Source organism: Urtica dioica, unplaced genomic scaffold, assembly GCF_054948205.1.
Source record: "Urtica dioica subsp. dioica isolate 48M unplaced genomic scaffold, U.dioica_male_clone48M_v1_H2 Urtica_dioica_male_H2_contig_17, whole genome shotgun sequence".
Classification (NCBI taxonomy): domain Eukaryota; kingdom Viridiplantae; phylum Streptophyta; class Magnoliopsida; order Rosales; family Urticaceae; genus Urtica; species Urtica dioica.
This window is the reverse complement of record NW_028297219.1, coordinates 207105-227393: the sequence shown is the minus strand read 5'-3', so window position 1 is coordinate 227393 and position 20289 is coordinate 207105. Positions and strand designations below refer to the sequence as shown.

General features: G+C 46.6%; 44 non-coding genes and 1 pseudogene across 44 annotated transcripts; all 45 read right to left on the bottom strand.

Moving 5' to 3' along the window:
• Window positions 1–48: 48 nt before the first annotated feature.
• Window positions 49–167, bottom strand: LOC149376830 (5S ribosomal RNA). Its single transcript, XR_016295313.1, has one exon. It is a non-coding gene; the product is annotated as a 5S ribosomal RNA (ribosomal RNA).
• Window positions 168–501: 334 nt separating this feature from the next.
• Window positions 502–620, bottom strand: LOC149376829 (5S ribosomal RNA). Its single transcript, XR_016295014.1, has one exon. It is a non-coding gene; the product is annotated as a 5S ribosomal RNA (ribosomal RNA).
• A 334-nt stretch (window positions 621–954) lies between these two features.
• LOC149376828 (5S ribosomal RNA) lies at window positions 955–1073 on the bottom strand. The gene has a single exon (XR_016295013.1). It is a non-coding gene; the product is annotated as a 5S ribosomal RNA (ribosomal RNA).
• Window positions 1074–1406: 333 nt separating this feature from the next.
• LOC149376827 (5S ribosomal RNA) lies at window positions 1407–1525 on the bottom strand. Its single transcript, XR_016294795.1, has one exon. It is a non-coding gene; the product is annotated as a 5S ribosomal RNA (ribosomal RNA).
• Window positions 1526–1859: 334 nt separating this feature from the next.
• LOC149376826 (5S ribosomal RNA) lies at window positions 1860–1978 on the bottom strand. Its single transcript, XR_016295195.1, has one exon. It is a non-coding gene; the product is annotated as a 5S ribosomal RNA (ribosomal RNA).
• Window positions 1979–2312: 334 nt separating this feature from the next.
• On the bottom strand, window positions 2313–2431 carry LOC149376825 (5S ribosomal RNA). Its single transcript, XR_016295312.1, has one exon. It is a non-coding gene; the product is annotated as a 5S ribosomal RNA (ribosomal RNA).
• A 334-nt stretch (window positions 2432–2765) lies between these two features.
• Window positions 2766–2884, bottom strand: LOC149376824 (5S ribosomal RNA). The gene has a single exon (XR_016295098.1). It is a non-coding gene; the product is annotated as a 5S ribosomal RNA (ribosomal RNA).
• A 334-nt stretch (window positions 2885–3218) lies between these two features.
• On the bottom strand, window positions 3219–3337 carry LOC149376823 (5S ribosomal RNA). The gene has a single exon (XR_016295080.1). It is a non-coding gene; the product is annotated as a 5S ribosomal RNA (ribosomal RNA).
• Window positions 3338–3671: 334 nt separating this feature from the next.
• LOC149376822 (5S ribosomal RNA) lies at window positions 3672–3790 on the bottom strand. The gene has a single exon (XR_016295012.1). It is a non-coding gene; the product is annotated as a 5S ribosomal RNA (ribosomal RNA).
• A 334-nt stretch (window positions 3791–4124) lies between these two features.
• LOC149376821 (5S ribosomal RNA) lies at window positions 4125–4243 on the bottom strand. The gene has a single exon (XR_016295011.1). It is a non-coding gene; the product is annotated as a 5S ribosomal RNA (ribosomal RNA).
• Window positions 4244–4577: 334 nt separating this feature from the next.
• On the bottom strand, window positions 4578–4696 carry LOC149376820 (5S ribosomal RNA). The gene has a single exon (XR_016295285.1). It is a non-coding gene; the product is annotated as a 5S ribosomal RNA (ribosomal RNA).
• A 334-nt stretch (window positions 4697–5030) lies between these two features.
• LOC149376819 (5S ribosomal RNA) lies at window positions 5031–5149 on the bottom strand. Its single transcript, XR_016295370.1, has one exon. It is a non-coding gene; the product is annotated as a 5S ribosomal RNA (ribosomal RNA).
• A 334-nt stretch (window positions 5150–5483) lies between these two features.
• On the bottom strand, window positions 5484–5602 carry LOC149376818 (5S ribosomal RNA). The gene has a single exon (XR_016295194.1). It is a non-coding gene; the product is annotated as a 5S ribosomal RNA (ribosomal RNA).
• A 334-nt stretch (window positions 5603–5936) lies between these two features.
• LOC149376817 (5S ribosomal RNA) lies at window positions 5937–6055 on the bottom strand. The gene has a single exon (XR_016295310.1). It is a non-coding gene; the product is annotated as a 5S ribosomal RNA (ribosomal RNA).
• Window positions 6056–6389: 334 nt separating this feature from the next.
• LOC149376816 (5S ribosomal RNA) lies at window positions 6390–6508 on the bottom strand. The gene has a single exon (XR_016295010.1). It is a non-coding gene; the product is annotated as a 5S ribosomal RNA (ribosomal RNA).
• Window positions 6509–6842: 334 nt separating this feature from the next.
• On the bottom strand, window positions 6843–6961 carry LOC149376815 (5S ribosomal RNA). The gene has a single exon (XR_016295079.1). It is a non-coding gene; the product is annotated as a 5S ribosomal RNA (ribosomal RNA).
• Window positions 6962–7295: 334 nt separating this feature from the next.
• LOC149376814 (5S ribosomal RNA) lies at window positions 7296–7414 on the bottom strand. Its single transcript, XR_016295009.1, has one exon. It is a non-coding gene; the product is annotated as a 5S ribosomal RNA (ribosomal RNA).
• Window positions 7415–7748: 334 nt separating this feature from the next.
• On the bottom strand, window positions 7749–7867 carry LOC149376813 (5S ribosomal RNA). Its single transcript, XR_016295008.1, has one exon. It is a non-coding gene; the product is annotated as a 5S ribosomal RNA (ribosomal RNA).
• Window positions 7868–8201: 334 nt separating this feature from the next.
• On the bottom strand, window positions 8202–8320 carry LOC149376812 (5S ribosomal RNA). Its single transcript, XR_016295078.1, has one exon. It is a non-coding gene; the product is annotated as a 5S ribosomal RNA (ribosomal RNA).
• A 334-nt stretch (window positions 8321–8654) lies between these two features.
• Window positions 8655–8773, bottom strand: LOC149376811 (5S ribosomal RNA). The gene has a single exon (XR_016295006.1). It is a non-coding gene; the product is annotated as a 5S ribosomal RNA (ribosomal RNA).
• Window positions 8774–9107: 334 nt separating this feature from the next.
• Window positions 9108–9226, bottom strand: LOC149376810 (5S ribosomal RNA). The gene has a single exon (XR_016295005.1). It is a non-coding gene; the product is annotated as a 5S ribosomal RNA (ribosomal RNA).
• A 334-nt stretch (window positions 9227–9560) lies between these two features.
• LOC149376809 (5S ribosomal RNA) lies at window positions 9561–9679 on the bottom strand. The gene has a single exon (XR_016295004.1). It is a non-coding gene; the product is annotated as a 5S ribosomal RNA (ribosomal RNA).
• Window positions 9680–10013: 334 nt separating this feature from the next.
• Window positions 10014–10132, bottom strand: LOC149376808 (5S ribosomal RNA). Its single transcript, XR_016295003.1, has one exon. It is a non-coding gene; the product is annotated as a 5S ribosomal RNA (ribosomal RNA).
• Window positions 10133–10466: 334 nt separating this feature from the next.
• LOC149376807 (5S ribosomal RNA) lies at window positions 10467–10585 on the bottom strand. Its single transcript, XR_016295284.1, has one exon. It is a non-coding gene; the product is annotated as a 5S ribosomal RNA (ribosomal RNA).
• Window positions 10586–10919: 334 nt separating this feature from the next.
• On the bottom strand, window positions 10920–11038 carry LOC149376806 (5S ribosomal RNA). The gene has a single exon (XR_016295369.1). It is a non-coding gene; the product is annotated as a 5S ribosomal RNA (ribosomal RNA).
• A 334-nt stretch (window positions 11039–11372) lies between these two features.
• LOC149376805 (5S ribosomal RNA) lies at window positions 11373–11491 on the bottom strand. Its single transcript, XR_016295193.1, has one exon. It is a non-coding gene; the product is annotated as a 5S ribosomal RNA (ribosomal RNA).
• Window positions 11492–11825: 334 nt separating this feature from the next.
• LOC149376804 (5S ribosomal RNA) lies at window positions 11826–11944 on the bottom strand. Its single transcript, XR_016295309.1, has one exon. It is a non-coding gene; the product is annotated as a 5S ribosomal RNA (ribosomal RNA).
• Window positions 11945–12278: 334 nt separating this feature from the next.
• LOC149376803 (5S ribosomal RNA) lies at window positions 12279–12397 on the bottom strand. Its single transcript, XR_016295002.1, has one exon. It is a non-coding gene; the product is annotated as a 5S ribosomal RNA (ribosomal RNA).
• Window positions 12398–12731: 334 nt separating this feature from the next.
• On the bottom strand, window positions 12732–12850 carry LOC149376802 (5S ribosomal RNA). The gene has a single exon (XR_016295077.1). It is a non-coding gene; the product is annotated as a 5S ribosomal RNA (ribosomal RNA).
• A 334-nt stretch (window positions 12851–13184) lies between these two features.
• On the bottom strand, window positions 13185–13303 carry LOC149376801 (5S ribosomal RNA). Its single transcript, XR_016295001.1, has one exon. It is a non-coding gene; the product is annotated as a 5S ribosomal RNA (ribosomal RNA).
• Window positions 13304–13637: 334 nt separating this feature from the next.
• Window positions 13638–13756, bottom strand: LOC149376800 (5S ribosomal RNA). The gene has a single exon (XR_016295000.1). It is a non-coding gene; the product is annotated as a 5S ribosomal RNA (ribosomal RNA).
• Window positions 13757–14090: 334 nt separating this feature from the next.
• LOC149376799 (5S ribosomal RNA) lies at window positions 14091–14209 on the bottom strand. Its single transcript, XR_016295076.1, has one exon. It is a non-coding gene; the product is annotated as a 5S ribosomal RNA (ribosomal RNA).
• Window positions 14210–14543: 334 nt separating this feature from the next.
• LOC149376798 (5S ribosomal RNA) lies at window positions 14544–14662 on the bottom strand. Its single transcript, XR_016294999.1, has one exon. It is a non-coding gene; the product is annotated as a 5S ribosomal RNA (ribosomal RNA).
• A 334-nt stretch (window positions 14663–14996) lies between these two features.
• Window positions 14997–15115, bottom strand: LOC149376797 (5S ribosomal RNA). The gene has a single exon (XR_016294998.1). It is a non-coding gene; the product is annotated as a 5S ribosomal RNA (ribosomal RNA).
• A 334-nt stretch (window positions 15116–15449) lies between these two features.
• Window positions 15450–15568, bottom strand: LOC149376796 (5S ribosomal RNA). The gene has a single exon (XR_016294997.1). It is a non-coding gene; the product is annotated as a 5S ribosomal RNA (ribosomal RNA).
• A 334-nt stretch (window positions 15569–15902) lies between these two features.
• LOC149376795 (5S ribosomal RNA) lies at window positions 15903–16021 on the bottom strand. The gene has a single exon (XR_016295368.1). It is a non-coding gene; the product is annotated as a 5S ribosomal RNA (ribosomal RNA).
• Window positions 16022–16355: 334 nt separating this feature from the next.
• Window positions 16356–16474, bottom strand: LOC149376794 (5S ribosomal RNA). Its single transcript, XR_016295192.1, has one exon. It is a non-coding gene; the product is annotated as a 5S ribosomal RNA (ribosomal RNA).
• A 334-nt stretch (window positions 16475–16808) lies between these two features.
• LOC149376793 (5S ribosomal RNA) lies at window positions 16809–16927 on the bottom strand. Its single transcript, XR_016294815.1, has one exon. It is a non-coding gene; the product is annotated as a 5S ribosomal RNA (ribosomal RNA).
• A 334-nt stretch (window positions 16928–17261) lies between these two features.
• LOC149376792 (5S ribosomal RNA) lies at window positions 17262–17380 on the bottom strand. The gene has a single exon (XR_016294995.1). It is a non-coding gene; the product is annotated as a 5S ribosomal RNA (ribosomal RNA).
• Window positions 17381–17714: 334 nt separating this feature from the next.
• LOC149376791 (5S ribosomal RNA) lies at window positions 17715–17833 on the bottom strand. Its single transcript, XR_016295075.1, has one exon. It is a non-coding gene; the product is annotated as a 5S ribosomal RNA (ribosomal RNA).
• Window positions 17834–18167: 334 nt separating this feature from the next.
• Window positions 18168–18286, bottom strand: LOC149376790 (5S ribosomal RNA). The gene has a single exon (XR_016295181.1). It is a non-coding gene; the product is annotated as a 5S ribosomal RNA (ribosomal RNA).
• Window positions 18287–18620: 334 nt separating this feature from the next.
• LOC149376789 (5S ribosomal RNA) lies at window positions 18621–18739 on the bottom strand. The gene has a single exon (XR_016294994.1). It is a non-coding gene; the product is annotated as a 5S ribosomal RNA (ribosomal RNA).
• A 334-nt stretch (window positions 18740–19073) lies between these two features.
• Window positions 19074–19192, bottom strand: LOC149376788 (5S ribosomal RNA; annotated as a pseudogene).
• Window positions 19193–19526: 334 nt separating this feature from the next.
• LOC149376787 (5S ribosomal RNA) lies at window positions 19527–19645 on the bottom strand. The gene has a single exon (XR_016295367.1). It is a non-coding gene; the product is annotated as a 5S ribosomal RNA (ribosomal RNA).
• A 334-nt stretch (window positions 19646–19979) lies between these two features.
• Window positions 19980–20098, bottom strand: LOC149376786 (5S ribosomal RNA). The gene has a single exon (XR_016295191.1). It is a non-coding gene; the product is annotated as a 5S ribosomal RNA (ribosomal RNA).
• Window positions 20099–20289: the final 191 nt, after the last annotated feature.

Sequence of the window (20289 nt, the reverse complement as noted above, 5' to 3'; positions counted from 1 at the left end):
GAAATTCCATCGTTTCGGCCTCCGAAAAAAATAATTCGCAAAAAAAGAGGGATGCAACACGAGGACTTCCCAGGAGGTCACCCATCCTATTACTACTCTCGCCCAAGCACGCTTAACTTCGGAGTTCTGATGGGATCCGGTGCATTAGTACTGGTATGATCGCATCCGCAAGCATTAGCGCGCATTATCTATATAAGAATCAACGCCGCGTCTCCCAAAAGCCATAACTACGTCTTCGGTGCACCAAAAATCACATAAAATATATGAATTCCTAATAACTTTTCGCGATCTTCGCGTTGGGACGGTTTCGGAAGAGTGATCGGCGAAATTCCGACAAGGTGAACGGGGGAAGGGTAAAATCGTAAATTTCGCCCTCGGTCCGGAATTTCGACTTTCACCGGTGAATTGTATGCGTAAACGGGCATTTGAACAAGGCTCGGAGCGATTTTTGGTGAAATTCCATCGTTTCGGCCTCCGAAAAAAATAATTCGCAAAAAAAGAGGGATGCAACACGAGGACTTCCCAGGAGGTCACCCATCCTAGTACTACTCTCGCCCAAGCACGCTTAACTTCGGAGTTCTGATGGGATCCGGTGCATTAGTGCTGGTATGATCGCATCCGCAAGCATTAGCGCGCATTATCTATATAAGAATCAACGCCGCGTCTCCCAAAAGCCATAACTACGTCTTCGGTGCACCAAAAATCACATAAAATATATGAATTCCTAATAACTTTTCGCGATCTTCGCGTTGGGACGGTTTCGGAAGAGTGATCGGCGAAATTCCGACAAGGTGAACGGGGGAAGGGTAAAATCGTAAATTTCGCCCTCGGTCCGGAATTTCGACTTTCACCGGTGAATTGTATGCGTAAACGGGCATTTGAACAAGGCTCGGAGCGATTTTTGGTGAAATTCCATCGTTTCGGCCTCCGAAAAAAATAATTCGCAAAAAAAGAGGGATGCAACACGAGGACTTCCCAGGAGGTCACCCATCCTAGTACTACTCTCGCCCAAGCACGCTTAACTTCGGAGTTCTGATGGGATCCGGTGCATTAGTGCTGGTATGATCGCATCCGCAAGCATTAGCGCGCATTATCTATATAAGAATCAACGCCGCGACTCCCGAAAGCCATAACTACGTCTTCGGTGCACCAAAAATCACATAAAATATATGAATTCCTAATAACTTTTCGCGATCTTCGCGTTGGGACGGTTTCGGAAGAGTGATCGGCGAAATTCCGACAATGTGAACGGGGGAAGGGTAAAATCGTAAATTCGCCCTCGGTCCGGAATTTCGACTTTCACCGGTGAATTGTAAGCGTAAACGGGCATTTGAACAAGACTCGGAGCGATTTTTGGTGAAATTCCAACGTTTCGGCCTCCGACAAAAATAATTCGCAAAAAAAGAGGTTTGCAACACGAGGACTTCCCAGGAGGTCACCCATCCTAGTACTACTCTCGCCCAAGCACACTTAACTTCGGAGTTCTGATGGGATCCGGTGCATTAGTGCTGGTATGATCGCATCCGCAAGCATTAGCGCGCATTATCTATATAAGAATCAACGCCGCGACTCCCAAAAGCCATAACTACGTCTTCGGTGCACCAAAAATCACATAAAATATATGAATTCCTAATAACTTTTCGCGATCTTCGCGTTGGGACGGTTTCGGAAGAGTGATCGGCGAAATTCCGACAAGGTGAACGGGGGAAGGGTAAAATCGTAAATTTCGCCCTCGGTCCGGAATTTCGACTTTCACCGGTGAATTGTATGCGTAAACGGGCATTTGAACAAGGCTCGGAGCGATTTTTGGTGAAATTCCATCGTTTCGGCCTCCGAAAAAAATAATTCGCAAAAAAAGAGGGATGCAACACGAGGACTTCCCAGGAGGTCACCCATCCTAGTACTACTCTCGCCCAAGCACGCTTAACTTCGGAGTTCTGATGGGATCCGATGCATTAGTGCTGGTATGATCGCATCCGCAAGCATTAGCGCGCATTATCTATATAAGAATCAACGCCGCGACTCCCAAAAGCCATAACTACGTCTTCGGTGCACCAAAAATCACATAAAATATATGAATTCCTAATAACTTTTCGCGATCTTTGCGTTGGGACGGTTTCGGAAGAGTGATCGTCGAAATTCCGACAAGGTGAACGGGGGAAGGGTAAAATCGTAAATTTCGCCCTCGGTCCGGAATTTCGACTTTCACCGGTGAATTGTAAGCGTAAACGGGCATTTGAACAAGACTCGGAGCGATTTTTGGTGAAATTCCATCGTTTCGGCCTCCGAAAAAAATAATTCGCAAAAAAAGAGGGATGCAACACGAGGACTTCCCAGGAGGTCACCCATCCTATTACTACTCTCGCCCAAGCACGCTTAACTTCGGAGTTCTGATGGGATCCGGTGCATTAGTACTGGTATGATCGCATCCGCAAGCATTAGCGCGCATTATCTATATAAGAATCAACGACGCGACTCCCAAAAGCCATAACTACGTCTTCGGTGCACCAAAAATCACATAAAATATATGAATTCCTAATAACTTTTCGCGATCTTCGCGTTGGGACGGTTTCGGAAGAGTGATCGGCGAAATTCCGACAAGGTGAACGGGGGAAGGGTAAAATCGTAAATTTCGCCCTCGGTCCGGAATTTCGACTTTCACCGGTGAATTGTAAGCGTAAACGGGCATTTGAACAAGGCTCGGAGCGATTTTTGGTGAAATTCCATCGTTTCGGCCTCCGAAAAAAATAATTCGCAAAAAAAGAGGGATGCAACACGAGGACTTCCCAGGAGGTCACCCATCCTAGTACTACTCTCGCCCAAGCACGCTTAACTTCGGAGTTCTGATGGGATCCGGTGCATTAGTGCTGGTATGATTGCATCCGCAAGCATTAGCGCGCATTATCTATATAAGAATCAACGCCGCGACTCCCAAAAGCCATAACTACGTCTTCGGTGCACCAAAAATCACATAAAATATATGAATTCCTAATAACTTTTCGCGATCTTCGCGTTGGGACGGTTTCGGAAGAGTGATCGGCGAAATTCCGACAAGGTGAACGGGGGAAGGGTAAAATCGTAAATTTCGCCCTCGGTCCGGAATTTCGACTTTCACCGGTGAATTGTATGCGTAAACGAGCATTTGAACAAGGCTCGGAGCGATTTTTGGTGAAATTCCATCGTTTCGGCCTCCGAAAAAAATAATTCGCAAAAAAAGAGGGATGCAACACGAGGACTTCCCACGAGGTCACCCATCCTAGTACTACTCTCGCCCAAGCACGCTTAACTTCGGAGTTCTGATGGGATCCGGTGCATTAGTGCTGGTATGATCGCATCCGCAAACATTAGCGCGCATTATCTATATAAGAATCAACGCCGCGACTCCCAAAAGCCATAACTACGTCTTCGGTGCACCAAAAATCACATAAAATATATGAATTCCTAATAACTTTTCGCGATCTTCGCGTTGGGACGGTTTCGGAAGAGTGATCGGCGAAATTCAAACAAGGTGAACGGGGGAAGGGTAAAATCGTAAATTTCGCCCTCGGTCCGGAATTTCGACTTTCACCGGTGAATTGTAAGCGTAAACGGGCATTTGAACAAGGCTCGGAGCGATTTTTGGTGAAATTCCATCGTTTCGGCCTCCGAAAAAAATAATTCGCAAAAAAAGAGGGATGCAACACGAGGACTTCCCAGGAGGTCACCCATCCTAGTACTACTCTCGCCCAAGCACGCTTAACTTCGGAGTTCTGATGGGATCCGGTGCATTAGTGCTGGTATGATCGCATCCGCAAGCATTAGCGCGCATTATCTATATAAGAATCAACGCCGCGTCTCCCAAAAGCCATAACTACGTCTTCGGTGCACCAAAAATCACATAAAATATATGAATTCCTAATAACTTTTCGCGATCTTCGTGTTGGGACTGTTTCGGAAGAGTGATCGGCGAAATTCCGACAAGGTGAACGGGGGAAGGGTAAAATCGTAAATTTCGCCCTCGGTCCGGAATTTCGACTTTCACCGGTGAATTGTATGCATAAACGGGCATTTGAACAAGGCTCGGAGCGATTTTTGGTGAAATTCCATCGTTTCGGCCTCCGAAAAAAATAATTCGCAAAAAAAGAGGGATGCAACACGAGGACTTCCCAGGAGGTCACCCATCCTAGTACTACTCTCGCCCAAGCACGCTTAACTTCGGAGTTCTGATGGGATCCGGTGCATTAGTGCTGGTATGATCGCATCCGCAAGCATTAGCGCGCATTATCTATATAAGAATCAACGCCGCGTCTCCCAAAAGCCATAACTACGTCTTCGGTGCACCAAAAATCACATAAAATATATGAATTCCTAATAACTTTTCGCGATCTTCGCGTTGGGACGGTTTCGGAAGAGTGATCGGCGAAATTCCGACAAGGTGAACGGGGGAAGGGTAAAATCGTAAATTTCGCCCTCGGTCCGGAATTTCGACTTTCACCGGTGAATTGTATGCGTAAACGGGCATTTGAACAAGGCTCGGAGCGATTTTTGGTGAAATTCCATCGTTTCGGCCTCCGAAAAAAATAATTCGCAAAAAAAGAGGGATGCAACACGAGGACTTCCACGGAGGTCACCCATCCTAGTACTACTCTCGCCCAAGCACGCTTAACTTCGGAGTTCTGATGGGATCCGGTGCATTAGTGCTGGTATGATCGCATCCGCAAGCATTAGCGCGCATTATCTATATAAGAATCAACGCCGCGACTCCCAAAAGCCATAACTACGTCTTCGGTGCACCAAAAATCACATAAAATATATGAATTCCTAATAACTTTTCGCGATCTTCGCGTTGGGACGGTTTCGGAAGAGTGATCGGCGAAATTCCGACAAGGTGAACGGGGGAAGGGTAAAATCGTAAATTTCGCCCTCGGTCCGGAATTTCGACTTTCACCGGTGAATTGTAAGCGTAAACGGGCATTTGAACAAGACTCGGAGCGATTTTTGGTGAAATTCCAACGTTTCGGCCTCCGACAAAAATAATTCGCAAAAAAAGAGGTTTGCAACACGAGGACTTCCCAGGAGGTCACCCATCCTAGTACTACTCTCGCCCAAGCACACTTAACTTCGGAGTTCTGATGGGATCCGGTGCATTAGTGCTGGTATGATCGCATCCGCAAGCATTAGCGCGCATTATCTATATAAGAATCAACGCCGCGACTCCCAAAAGCCATAACTACGTCTTCGGTGCACCAAAAATCACATAAAATATATGAATTCCTAATAACTTTTCGCGATCTTCGCGTTGGGACGGTTTCGGAAGAGTGATCGGCGAAATTCCGACAAGGTGAACGGGGGAAGGGTAAAATCGTAAATTTCGCCCTCGGTCCGGAATTTCGACTTTCACCGGTGAATTGTATGCGTAAACGGGCATTTGAACAAGGCTCGGAGCGATTTTTGGTGAAATTCCATCGTTTCGGCCTCCGAAAAAAATAATTCGCAAAAAAAGAGGGATGCAACACGAGGACTTCCCAGGAGGTCACCCATCCTAGTACTACTCTCGCCCAAGCACGCTTAACTTCGGAGTTCTGATGGGATCCGATGCATTAGTGCTGGTATGATCGCATCCGCAAGCATTAGCGCGCATTATCTATATAAGAATCAACGCCGCGACTCCCAAAAGCCATAACTACGTCTTCGGTGCACCAAAAATCACATAAAATATATGAATTCCTAATAACTTTTCGCGATCTTTGCGTTGGGACGGTTTCGGAAGAGTGATCGTCGAAATTCCGACAAGGTGAACGGGGGAAGGGTAAAATCGTAAATTTCGCCCTCGGTCCGGAATTTCGACTTTCACCGGTGAATTGTAAGCGTAAACGGGCATTTGAACAAGACTCGGAGCGATTTTTGGTGAAATTCCATCGTTTCGGCCTCCGAAAAAAATAATTCGCAAAAAAAGAGGGATGCAACACGAGGACTTCCCAGGAGGTCACCCATCCTATTACTACTCTCGCCCAAGCACGCTTAACTTCGGAGTTCTGATGGGATCCGGTGCATTAGTACTGGTATGATCGCATCCGCAAGCATTAGCGCGCATTATCTATATAAGAATCAACGACGCGACTCCCAAAAGCCATAACTACGTCTTCGGTGCACCAAAAATCACATAAAATATATGAATTCCTAATAACTTTTCGCGATCTTCGCGTTGGGACGGTTTCGGAAGAGTGATCGGCGAAATTCCGACAAGGTGAACGGGGGAAGGGTAAAATCGTAAATTTCGCCCTCGGTCCGGAATTTCGACTTTCACCGGTGAATTGTAAGCGTAAACGGGCATTTGAACAAGGCTCGGAGCGATTTTTGGTGAAATTCCATCGTTTCGGCCTCCGAAAAAAATAATTCGCAAAAAAAGAGGGATGCAACACGAGGACTTCCCAGGAGGTCACCCATCCTAGTACTACTCTCGCCCAAGCACGCTTAACTTCGGAGTTCTGATGGGATCCGGTGCATTAGTGCTGGTATGATCGCATCCGCAAGCATTAGCGCGCATTATCTATATAAGAATCAACGCCGCGTCTCCCAAAAGCCATAACTACGTCTTCGGTGCACCAAAAATCACATAAAATATATGAATTCCTAATAACTTTTCGCGATCTTCGCGTTGGGACGGTTTCGGAAGAGTGATCGGCGAAATTCCGACAAGGTGAACGGGGGAAGGGTAAAATCGTAAATTTCGCCCTCGGTCCGGAATTTCGACTTTCACCGGTGAATTGTATGCGTAAACGAGCATTTGAACAAGGCTCGGAGCGATTTTTGGTGAAATTCCATCGTTTCGGCCTCCGAAAAAAATAATTCGCAAAAAAAGAGGGATGCAACACGAGGACTTCCCACGAGGTCACCCATCCTAGTACTACTCTCGCCCAAGCACGCTTAACTTCGGAGTTCTGATGGGATCCGGTGCATTAGTGCTGGTATGATCGCATCCGCAAACATTAGCGCGCATTATCTATATAAGAATCAACGCCGCGACTCCCAAAAGCCATAACTACGTCTTCGGTGCACCAAAAATCACATAAAATATATGAATTCCTAATAACTTTTCGCGATCTTCGCGTTGGGACGGTTTCGGAAGAGTGATCGGCGAAATTCAAACAAGGTGAACGGGGGAAGGGTAAAATCGTAAATTTCGCCCTCGGTCCGGAATTTCGACTTTCACCGGTGAATTGTAAGCGTAAACGGGCATTTGAACAAGGCTCGGAGCGATTTTTGGTGAAATTCCATCGTTTCGGCCTCCGAAAAAAATAATTCGCAAAAAAAGAGGGATGCAACACGAGGACTTCCCAGGAGGTCACCCATCCTAGTACTACTCTCGCCCAAGCACGCTTAACTTCGGAGTTCTGATGGGATCCGGTGCATTAGTGCTGGTATGATCGCATCCGCAAGCATTAGCGCGCATTATCTATATAAGAATCAACGCCGCGTCTCCCAAAAGCCATAACTACGTCTTCGGTGCACCAAAAATCACATAAAATATATGAATTCCTAATAACTTTTCGCGATCTTCGCGTTGGGACGGTTTCGGAAGAGTGATCGGCGAAATTCCGACGAGGTGAACGGGGGAAGGGTAAAATCGTAAATTTCGCCCTCGGTCCGGAATTTCGACTTTCACCGGTGAATTGTATGCATAAACGGGCATTTGAACAAGGCTCGGAGCGATTTTTGGTGAAATTCCATCGTTTCGGCCTCCGAAAAAAATAATTCGCAAAAAAAGAGGGATGCAACACGAGGACTTCCCAGGAGGTCACCCATCCTAGTACTACTCTCGCCCAAGCACGCTTAACTTCGGAGTTCTGATGGGATCCGGTGCATTAGTGCTGGTATGATCGCATCCGCAAGCATTAGCGCGCATTATCTATATAAGAATCAACGCCGCGTCTCCCAAAAGCCATAACTACGTCTTCGGTGCACCAAAAATCACATAAAATATATGAATTCCTAATAACTTTTCGCGATCTTCGCGTTGGGACGGTTTCGGAAGAGTGATCGGCGAAATTCCGACAAGGTGAACGGGGGAAGGGTAAAATCGTAAATTTCGCCCTCGGTCCGGAATTTCGACTTTCACCGGTGAATTGTATGCGTAAACGAGCATTTGAACAAGGCTCGGAGCGATTTTTGGTGAAATTCCATCGTTTCGGCCTCCGAAAAAAATAATTCGCAAAAAAAGAGGGATGCAACACGAGGACTTCCCACGAGGTCACCCATCCTAGTACTACTCTCGCCCAAGCACGCTTAACTTCGGAGTTCTGATGGGATCCGGTGCATTAGTGCTGGTATGATCGCATCCGCAAACATTAGCGCGCATTATCTATATAAGAATCAACGCCGCGACTCCCAAAAGCCATAACTACGTCTTCGGTGCACCAAAAATCACATAAAATATATGAATTCCTAATAACTTTTCGCGATCTTCGCGTTGGGACGGTTTCGGAAGAGTGATCGGCGAAATTCAAACAAGGTGAACGGGGGAAGGGTAAAATCGTAAATTTCGCCCTCGGTCCGGAATTTCGACTTTCACCGGTGAATTGTAAGCGTAAACGGGCATTTGAACAAGGCTCGGAGCGATTTTTGGTGAAATTCCATCGTTTCGGCCTCCGAAAAAAATAATTCGCAAAAAAAGAGGGATGCAACACGAGGACTTCCCAGGAGGTCACCCATCCTAGTACTACTCTCGCCCAAGCACGCTTAACTTCGGAGTTCTGATGGGATCCGGTGCATTAGTGCTGGTATGATCGCATCCGCAAGCATTAGCGCGCATTATCTATATAAGAATCAACGCCGCGTCTCCCAAAAGCCATAACTACGTCTTCGGTGCACCAAAAATCACATAAAATATATGAATTCCTAATAACTTTTCGCGATCTTCGCGTTGGGACGGTTTCGGAAGAGTGATCGGCGAAATTCCGACAAGGTGAACGGGGGAAGGGTAAAATCGTAAATTTCGCCCTCGGTCCGGAATTTCGACTTTCACCGGTGAATTGTATGCATAAACGGGCATTTGAACAAGGCTCGGAGCGATTTTTGGTGAAATTCCATCGTTTCGGCCTCCGAAAAAAATAATTCGCAAAAAAAGAGGGATGCAACACGAGGACTTCCCAGGAGGTCACCCATCCTAGTACTACTCTCGCCCAAGCACGCTTAACTTCGGAGTTCTGATGGGATCCGGTGCATTAGTGCTGGTATGATCGCATCCGCAAGCATTAGCGCGCATTATCTATATAAGAATCAACGCCGCGTCTCCCAAAAGCCATAACTACGTCTTCGGTGCACCAAAAATCACATAAAATATATGAATTCCTAATAACTTTTCGCGATCTTCGCGTTGGGACGGTTTCGGAAGAGTGATCGGCGAAATTCCGACAAGGTGAACGGGGGAAGGGTAAAATCGTAAATTTCGCCCTCGGTCCGGAATTTCGACTTTCACCGGTGAATTGTATGCGTAAACGGGCATTTGAACAAGGCTCGGAGCGATTTTTGGTGAAATTCCATCGTTTCGGCCTCCGAAAAAAATAATTCGCAAAAAAAGAGGGATGCAACACGAGGACTTCCCAGGAGGTCACCCATCCTAGTACTACTCTCGCCCAAGCACGCTTAACTTCGGAGTTCTGATGGGATCCGGTGCATTAGTGCTGGTATGATCGCATCCGCAAGCATTAGCGCGCATTATCTATATAAGAATCAACGCCGCGTCTCCCAAAAGCCATAACTACGTCTTCGGTGCACCAAAAATCACATAAAATATATGAATTCCTAATAACTTTTCGCGATCTTCGTGTTGGGACTGTTTCGGAAGAGTGATCGGCGAAATTCCGACAAGGTGAACGGGGGAAGGGTAAAATCGTAAATTTCGCCCTCGGTCCGGAATTTCGACTTTCACCGGTGAATTGTATGCATAAACGGGCATTTGAACAAGGCTCGGAGCGATTTTTGGTGAAATTCCATCGTTTCGGCCTCCGAAAAAAATAATTCGCAAAAAAAGAGGGATGCAACACGAGGACTTCCCAGGAGGTCACCCATCCTAGTACTACTCTCGCCCAAGCACGCTTAACTTCGGAGTTCTGATGGGATCCGGTGCATTAGTGCTGGTATGATCGCATCCGCAAGCATTAGCGCGCATTATCTATATAAGAATCAACGCCGCGTCTCCCAAAAGCCATAACTACGTCTTCGGTGCACCAAAAATCACATAAAATATATGAATTCCTAATAACTTTTCGCGATCTTCGCGTTGGGACGGTTTCGGAAGAGTGATCGGCGAAATTCCGACAAGGTGAACGGGGGAAGGGTAAAATCGTAAATTTCGCCCTCGGTCCGGAATTTCGACTTTCACCGGTGAATTGTATGCGTAAACGGGCATTTGAACAAGGCTCGGAGCGATTTTTGGTGAAATTCCATCGTTTCGGCCTCCGAAAAAAATAATTCGCAAAAAAAGAGGGATGCAACACGAGGACTTCCACGGAGGTCACCCATCCTAGTACTACTCTCGCCCAAGCACGCTTAACTTCGGAGTTCTGATGGGATCCGGTGCATTAGTGCTGGTATGATCGCATCCGCAAGCATTAGCGCGCATTATCTATATAAGAATCAACGCCGCGACTCCCAAAAGCCATAACTACGTCTTCGGTGCACCAAAAATCACATAAAATATATGAATTCCTAATAACTTTTCGCGATCTTCGCGTTGGGACGGTTTCGGAAGAGTGATCGGCGAAATTCCGACAAGGTGAACGGGGGAAGGGTAAAATCGTAAATTTCGCCCTCGGTCCGGAATTTCGACTTTCACCGGTGAATTGTAAGCGTAAACGGGCATTTGAACAAGACTCGGAGCGATTTTTGGTGAAATTCCAACGTTTCGGCCTCCGACAAAAATAATTCGCAAAAAAAGAGGTTTGCAACACGAGGACTTCCCAGGAGGTCACCCATCCTAGTACTACTCTCGCCCAAGCACACTTAACTTCGGAGTTCTGATGGGATCCGGTGCATTAGTGCTGGTATGATCGCATCCGCAAGCATTAGCGCGCATTATCTATATAAGAATCAACGCCGCGACTCCCAAAAGCCATAACTACGTCTTCGGTGCACCAAAAATCACATAAAATATATGAATTCCTAATAACTTTTCGCGATCTTCGCGTTGGGACGGTTTCGGAAGAGTGATCGGCGAAATTCCGACAAGGTGAACGGGGGAAGGGTAAAATCGTAAATTTCGCCCTCGGTCCGGAATTTCGACTTTCACCGGTGAATTGTATGCGTAAACGGGCATTTGAACAAGGCTCGGAGCGATTTTTGGTGAAATTCCATCGTTTCGGCCTCCGAAAAAAATAATTCGCAAAAAAAGAGGGATGCAACACGAGGACTTCCCAGGAGGTCACCCATCCTAGTACTACTCTCGCCCAAGCACGCTTAACTTCGGAGTTCTGATGGGATCCGATGCATTAGTGCTGGTATGATCGCATCCGCAAGCATTAGCGCGCATTATCTATATAAGAATCAACGCCGCGACTCCCAAAAGCCATAACTACGTCTTCGGTGCACCAAAAATCACATAAAATATATGAATTCCTAATAACTTTTCGCGATCTTTGCGTTGGGACGGTTTCGGAAGAGTGATCGTCGAAATTCCGACAAGGTGAACGGGGGAAGGGTAAAATCGTAAATTTCGCCCTCGGTCCGGAATTTCGACTTTCACCGGTGAATTGTAAGCGTAAACGGGCATTTGAACAAGACTCGGAGCGATTTTTGGTGAAATTCCATCGTTTCGGCCTCCGAAAAAAATAATTCGCAAAAAAAGAGGGATGCAACACGAGGACTTCCCAGGAGGTCACCCATCCTATTACTACTCTCGCCCAAGCACGCTTAACTTCGGAGTTCTGATGGGATCCGGTGCATTAGTACTGGTATGATCGCATCCGCAAGCATTAGCGCGCATTATCTATATAAGAATCAACGACGCGACTCCCAAAAGCCATAACTACGTCTTCGGTGCACCAAAAATCACATAAAATATATGAATTCCTAATAACTTTTCGCGATCTTCGCGTTGGGACGGTTTCGGAAGAGTGATCGGCGAAATTCCGACAAGGTGAACGGGGGAAGGGTAAAATCGTAAATTTCGCCCTCGGTCCGGAATTTCGACTTTCACCGGTGAATTGTAAGCGTAAACGGGCATTTGAACAAGGCTCGGAGCGATTTTTGGTGAAATTCCATCGTTTCGGCCTCCGAAAAAAATAATTCGCAAAAAAAGAGGGATGCAACACGAGGACTTCCCAGGAGGTCACCCATCCTAGTACTACTCTCGCCCAAGCACGCTTAACTTCGGAGTTCTGATGGGATCCGGTGCATTAGTGCTGGTATGATCGCATCCGCAAGCATTAGCGCGCATTATCTATATAAGAATCAACGCCGCGTCTCCCAAAAGCCATAACTACGTCTTCGGTGCACCAAAAATCACATAAAATATATGAATTCCTAATAACTTTTCGCGATCTTCGCGTTGGGACGGTTTCGGAAGAGTGATCGGCGAAATTCCGACAAGGTGAACGGGGGAAGGGTAAAATCGTAAATTTCGCCCTCGGTCCGGAATTTCGACTTTCACCGGTGAATTGTATGCGTAAACGAGCATTTGAACAAGGCTCGGAGCGATTTTTGGTGAAATTCCATCGTTTCGGCCTCCGAAAAAAATAATTCGCAAAAAAAGAGGGATGCAACACGAGGACTTCCCACGAGGTCACCCATCCTAGTACTACTCTCGCCCAAGCACGCTTAACTTCGGAGTTCTGATGGGATCCGGTGCATTAGTGCTGGTATGATCGCATCCGCAAACATTAGCGCGCATTATCTATATAAGAATCAACGCCGCGACTCCCAAAAGCCATAACTACGTCTTCGGTGCACCAAAAATCACATAAAATATATGAATTCCTAATAACTTTTCGCGATCTTCGCGTTGGGACGGTTTCGGAAGAGTGATCGGCGAAATTCAAACAAGGTGAACGGGGGAAGGGTAAAATCGTAAATTTCGCCCTCGGTCCGGAATTTCGACTTTCACCGGTGAATTGTAAGCGTAAACGGGCATTTGAACAAGGCTCGGAGCGATTTTTGGTGAAATTCCATCGTTTCGGCCTCCGAAAAAAATAATTCGCAAAAAAAGAGGGATGCAACACGAGGACTTCCCAGGAGGTCACCCATCCTAGTACTACTCTCGCCCAAGCACGCTTAACTTCGGAGTTCTGATGGGATCCGGTGCATTAGTGCTGGTATGATCGCATCCGCAAGCATTAGCGCGCATTATCTATATAAGAATCAACGCCGCGTCTCCCAAAAGCCATAACTACGTCTTCGGTGCACCAAAAATCACATAAAATATATGAATTCCTAATAACTTTTCGCGATCTTCGCGTTGGGACGGTTTCGGAAGAGTGATCGGCGAAATTCCGACGAGGTGAACGGGGGAAGGGTAAAATCGTAAATTTCGCCCTCGGTCCGGAATTTCGACTTTCACCGGTGAATTGTATGCATAAACGGGCATTTGAACAAGGCTCGGAGCGATTTTTGGTGAAATTCCATCGTTTCGGCCTCCGAAAAAAATAATTCGCAAAAAAAGAGGGATGCAACACGAGGACTTCCCAGGAGGTCACCCATCCTAGTACTACTCTCGCCCAAGCACGCTTAACTTCGGAGTTCTGATGGGATCCGGTGCATTAGTGCTGGTATGATCGCATCCGCAAGCATTAGCGCGCATTATCTATATAAGAATCAACGCCGCGTCTCCCAAAAGCCATAACTACGTCTTCGGTGCACCAAAAATCACATAAAATATATGAATTCCTAATAACTTTTCGCGATCTTCGCGTTGGGACGGTTTCGGAAGAGTGATCGGCGAAATTCCGACAAGGTGAACGGGGGAAGGGTAAAATCGTAAATTTCGCCCTCGGTCCGGAATTTCGACTTTCACCGGTGAATTGTATGCGTAAACGAGCATTTGAACAAGGCTCGGAGCGATTTTTGGTGAAATTCCATCGTTTCGGCCTCCGAAAAAAATAATTCGCAAAAAAAGAGGGATGCAACACGAGGACTTCCCACGAGGTCACCCATCCTAGTACTACTCTCGCCCAAGCACGCTTAACTTCGGAGTTCTGATGGGATCCGGTGCATTAGTGCTGGTATGATCGCATCCGCAAACATTAGCGCGCATTATCTATATAAGAATCAACGCCGCGACTCCCAAAAGCCATAACTACGTCTTCGGTGCACCAAAAATCACATAAAATATATGAATTCCTAATAACTTTTCGCGATCTTCGCGTTGGGACGGTTTCGGAAGAGTGATCGGCGAAATTCAAACAAGGTGAACGGGGGAAGGGTAAAATCGTAAATTTCGCCCTCGGTCCGGAATTTCGACTTTCACCGGTGAATTGTAAGCGTAAACGGGCATTTGAACAAGGCTCGGAGCGATTTTTGGTGAAATTCCATCGTTTCGGCCTCCGAAAAAAATAATTCGCAAAAAAAGAGGGATGCAACACGAGGACTTCCCAGGAGGTCACCCATCCTAGTACTACTCTCGCCCAAGCACGCTTAACTTCGGAGTTCTGATGGGATCCGGTGCATTAGTGCTGGTATGATCGCATCCGCAAGCATTAGCGCGCATTATCTATATAAGAATCAACGCCGCGTCTCCCAAAAGCCATAACTACGTCTTCGGTGCACCAAAAATCACATAAAATATATGAATTCCTAATAACTTTTCGCGATCTTCGCGTTGGGACGGTTTCGGAAGAGTGATCGGCGAAATTCCGACAAGGTGAACGGGGGAAGGGTAAAATCGTAAATTTCGCCCTCGGTCCGGAATTTCGACTTTCACCGGTGAATTGTATGCATAAACGGGCATTTGAACAAGGCTCGGAGCGATTTTTGGTGAAATTCCATCGTTTCGGCCTCCGAAAAAAATAATTCGCAAAAAAAGAGGGATGCAACACGAGGACTTCCCAGGAGGTCACCCATCCTAGTACTACTCTCGCCCAAGCACGCTTAACTTCGGAGTTCTGATGGGATCCGGTGCATTAGTGCTGGTATGATCGCATCCGCAAGCATTAGCGCGCATTATCTATATAAGAATCAACGCCGCGTCTCCCAAAAGCCATAACTACGTCTTCGGTGCACCAAAAATCACATAAAATATATGAATTCCTAATAACTTTTCGCGATCTTCGCGTTGGGACGGTTTCGGAAGAGTGATCGGCGAAATTCCGACAAGGTGAACGGGGGAAGGGTAAAATCGTAAATTTCGCCCTCGGTCCGGAATTTCGACTTTCACCGGTGAATTGTATGCGTAAACGGGCATTTGAACAAGGCTCGGAGCGATTTTTGGTGAAATTCCATCGTTTCGGCCTCCGAAAAAAATAATTCGCAAAAAAAGAGGGATGCAACACGAGGACTTCCCAGGAGGTCACCCATCCTAGTACTACTCTCGCCCAAGCACGCTTAACTTCGGAGTTCTGATGGGATCCGGTGCATTAGTGCTGGTATGATCGCATCCGCAAGCATTAGCGCGCATTATCTATATAAGAATCAACGCCGCGACTCCCAAAAGCCATAACTACGTCTTCGGTGCACCAAAAATCACATAAAATATATGAATTCCTAATAACTTTTCGCGATCTTCGCGTTGGGACGGTTTCGGAAGAGTGATCGGCGAAATTCCGACAAGGTGAACGGGGGAAGGGTAAAATCGTAAATTTCGCCCTCGGTCCGGAATTTCGACTTTCACCGGTGAATTGTAAGCGTAAACGGGCATTTGAACAAGACTCGGAGCGATTTTTGGTGAAATTCCAACGTTTCGGCCTCCGACAAAAATAATTCGCAAAAAAAGAGGTTTGCAACACGAGGACTTCCCAGGAGGTCACCCATCCTAGTACTACTCTCGCCCAAGCACACTTAACTTCGGAGTTCTGATGGGATCCGGTGCATTAGTGCTGGTATGATCGCATCCGCAAGCATTAGCGCGCATTATCTATATAAGAATCAACGCCGCGACTCCCAAAAGCCATAACTACGTCTTCGGTGCACCAAAAATCACATAAAATATATGAATTCCTAATAACTTTTCGCGATCTTCGCGTTGGGACGGTTTCGGAAGAGTGATCGGCGAAATTCCGACAAGGTGAACGGGGGAAGGGTAAAATCGTAAATTTCGCCCTCGGTCCGGAATTTCGACTTTCACCGGTGAATTGTATGCGTAAACGGGCATTTGAACAAGGCTCGGAGCGATTTTTGGTGAAATTCCATCGTTTCGGCCTCCGAAAAAAATAATTCGCAAAAAAAGAGGGATGCAACACGAGGACTTCCCAGGAGGTCACCCATCCTAGTACTACTCTCGCCCAAGCACGCTTAACTTCGGAGTTCTGATGGGATCCGATGCATTAGTGCTGGTATGATCGCATCCGCAAGCATTAGCGCGCATTATCTATATAAGAATCAATGCCGCGACTCCCAAAAGCCATAACTACGTCTTCGGTGCACCAAAAATCACATAAAATATATGAATTCCTAATAACTTTTCGCGATCTTTGCGTTGGGACGGCTTCGGAAGAGTGATCGTCGAAATTCCGACAAGGTGAACGGGGGAAGGGTAAAATCGTAAATTTCGCCCTCGGTCCGGAATTTCGACTTTCACCGGTGAATTGTAAGCGTAAACGGGCATTTGAACAAGACTCGGAGCGATTTTTGGTGAAATTCCATCGTTTCGGCCTCCGAAAAAAATAATTCGCAAAAAAAGAGGGATGCAACACGAGGACTTCCCAGGAGGTCACCCATCCTATTACTACTCTCGCCCAAGCACGCTTAACTTCGGAGTTCTGATGGGATCCGGTGCATTAGTACTGGTATGTTCGCATCCGCAAGCATTAGCGCGCATTATCTATATAAGAATCAACGACGCGACTCCCAAAAGCCATAACTACGTCTTCGGTGCACCAAAAATCACATAAAATATATGAATTCCTAATAACTTTTCGCGATCTTCGCGTTGGGACGGTTTCGGAAGAGTGATCGGCGAAATTCCGACAAGGTGAATGGGGGAAGGGTAAAATCGTAAATTTCGCCCTCGGTCCGGAATTTCGACTTTCACCGGTGAATTGTAAGCGTAAACGGGCATTTGAACAAGGCTCGGAGCGATTTTTGGTGAAATTCCATCGTTTCGGCCTCCGAAAAAAATAATTCGCAAAAAAAGAGGGATGCAACACGAGGACTTCCCAGGAGGTCACCCATCCTAGTACTACTCTCGCCCAAGCACGCTTAACTTCGGAGTTCTGATGGGATCCGGTGCATTAGTGCTGGTATGATCGCATCCGCAAGCATTAGCGCGCATTATCTATATAAGAATCAACGCCGCGTCTCCCAAAAGCCATAACTACGTCTTCGGTGCACCAAAAATCACATAAAATATATGAATTCCTAATAACTTTTCGCGATCTTCGCGTTGGGACGGTTTCGGAAGAGTGATCGGCGAAATTCCGACAAGGTGAACGGGGGAAGGGTAAAATCGTAAATTTCGCCCTCGGTCCGGAATTTCGACTTTCACCGGTGAATTGTATGCGTAAACGAGCATTTGAACAAGGCTCGGAGCGATTTTTGGTGAAATTCCATCGTTTCGGCCTCCGAAAAAAATAATTCGCAAAAAAAGAGGGATGCAACACGAGGACTTCCCACGAGGTCACCCATCCTAGTACTACTCTCGCCCAAGCACGCTTAACTTCGGAGTTCTGATGGGATCCGGTGCATTAGTGCTGGTATGATCGCATCCGCAAACATTAGCGCGCATTATCTATATAAGAATCAACGCCGCGACTCCCAAAAGCCATAACTACGTCTTCGGTGCACCAAAAATCACATAAAATATATGAATTCCTAATAACTTTTCGCGATCTTCGCGTTGGGACGGTTTCGGAAGAGTGATCGGCGAAATTCAAACAAGGTGAACGGGGGAAGGGTAAAATCGTAAATTTCGCCCTCGGTCCGGAATTTCGACTTTCACCGGTGAATTGTAAGCGTAAACGGGCATTTGAACAAGACTCGGAGCGATTTTTGGTGAAATTCCATCGTTTCGGCCTCCGAAAAAAATAATTCGCAAAAAAAGAGGGATGCAACACGAGGACTTCCCTAGAGGTCACCCATCCTAGTACTACTCTCGCCCAAGCACGCTTAACTTCGGAGTTCTGATGGGATCCGGTGCATTAGTGCTGGTATGATCGCATCCGCAAGCATTAGCGCGCATTATCTATATAAGAATCAACGCCGCGACTCCCAAAAGCCATAACTACGTCTTCGGTGCACCAAAAATCACATAAAATATATGAATTCCTAATAACTTTTCGCGATCTTCGCGTTGGGACGGTTTCGGAAGAGTGATCGGCGAAATTCCGACAAGGTGAACGGGGGAAGGGTAAAATCGTAAATTTCGCCCTCGGTCCGGAATTTCGACTTTCACCGGTGAATTGTATGCGTAAACGGGCATTTGAACAAGGCTCGGAGCGATTTTTGGTGAAATTCCATCGTTTCGGCCTCCGAAAAAAATAATTCGCAAAAAAAGAGGGATGCAACACGAGGACTTCCCAGGAGGTCACCCATCCTAGTACTACTCTCGCCCAAGCACGCTTAACTTCGGAGTTCTGATGGGATCCGGTGCATTAGTGCTGGTATGATCGCATCCGCAAGCATTAGCGCGCATTATCTATATAAGAATCAACGCCGCGACTCCCAAAAGCCATAACTACGTCTTCGGTGCACCAAAAATCACATAAAATATATGAATTCCTAATAACTTTTCGCGATCTTCGCGTTGGGACGGTTTCGGAAGAGTGATCGGCGAAATTCCGACAAGGTGAACGGGGGAAGGGTAAAATCGTAAATTTCGCCATCGGTCCGGAATTTCGACTTTCACCTGTGAATTGTAAGCGTAAACGGGCATTTGAACAAGACTCGGAGCGATTTTTGGTGAAATTCCATCTTTTCGGCCTCCGAAAAAAATAATTCGCAAAAAAAGAGGGATGCAACACGAGGACTTCCCAGGACGTCACCCATCCTAGTACTACTCTCGCCCAAGCACGCTGAACTTCGGAGTTCTGATGGCATCCGGTGCATTAGTGCTGGTATGATCGCATCCGCAAGCATTAGCGCGCATTATCTATATAAGAATCAACGCCGCGATTCCCAAAAGCCATAACTACGTCTTCGGTGCACCAAAAATCACATAAAATATATGAATTCCTAATAACTTTTCGCGATCTTCGCGTTGGGACGGTTTCGGAAGAGTGATCGGCGAAATTCCGACAAGGTGAACGGGGGAAGGGTAAAATCGTAAATTTCGCCCTCGGTCCGGAATTTCGACTTTCACCGGTGAATTGTAAGCGTAAACGGGCATTTGAACAAGACTCGGAGCGATTTTTGGTGAAATTCCAACGTTTCGGCCTCCGACAAAAATAATTCGCAAAAAAAGAGGTTTGCAACACGAGGACTTCCCAGGAGGTCACCCATCCTAGTACTACTCTCGCCCAAGCACACTTAACTTCGGAGTTCTGATGGGATCCGGTGCATTAGTGCTGGTATGATCGCATCCGCAAGCATTAGCGCGCATTATCTATATAAGAATCAACGCCGCGACTCCCAAAAGCCATAACTACGTCTTCGGTGCACCAAAAATCACATAAAATATATGAATTCCTAATAACTTTTCGCGATCTTCGCGTTGGGACGGTTTCGGAAGAGTGATCGGCGAAATTCCGACAAGGTGAACGGGGGAAGGGTAAAATCGTAAATTTCGCCCTCGGTCCGGAATTTCGACTTTCACCGGTGAATTGTATGCGTAAACGGGCATTTGAACAAGGCTCGGAGCGATTTTTGGTGAAATTCCATCGTTTCGGCCTCCGAAAAAAATAATTCGCAAAAAAAGAGGGATGCAACACGAGGACTTCCCAGGAGGTCACCCATCCTAGTACTACTCTCGCCCAAGCACGCTTAACTTCGGAGTTCTGATGGGATCCGATGCATTAGTGCTGGTATGATCGCATCCGCAAGCATTAGCGCGCATTATCTATATAAGAATCAACGCCGCGACTCCCAAAAGCCATAACTACGTCTTCGGTGCACCAAAAATCACATAAAATATATGAATTCCTAATAACTTTTCGCGATCTTTGCGTTGGGACGGTTTCGGAAGAGTGATCGTCGAAATTCCGACAAGGTGAACGGGGGAAGGGTAAA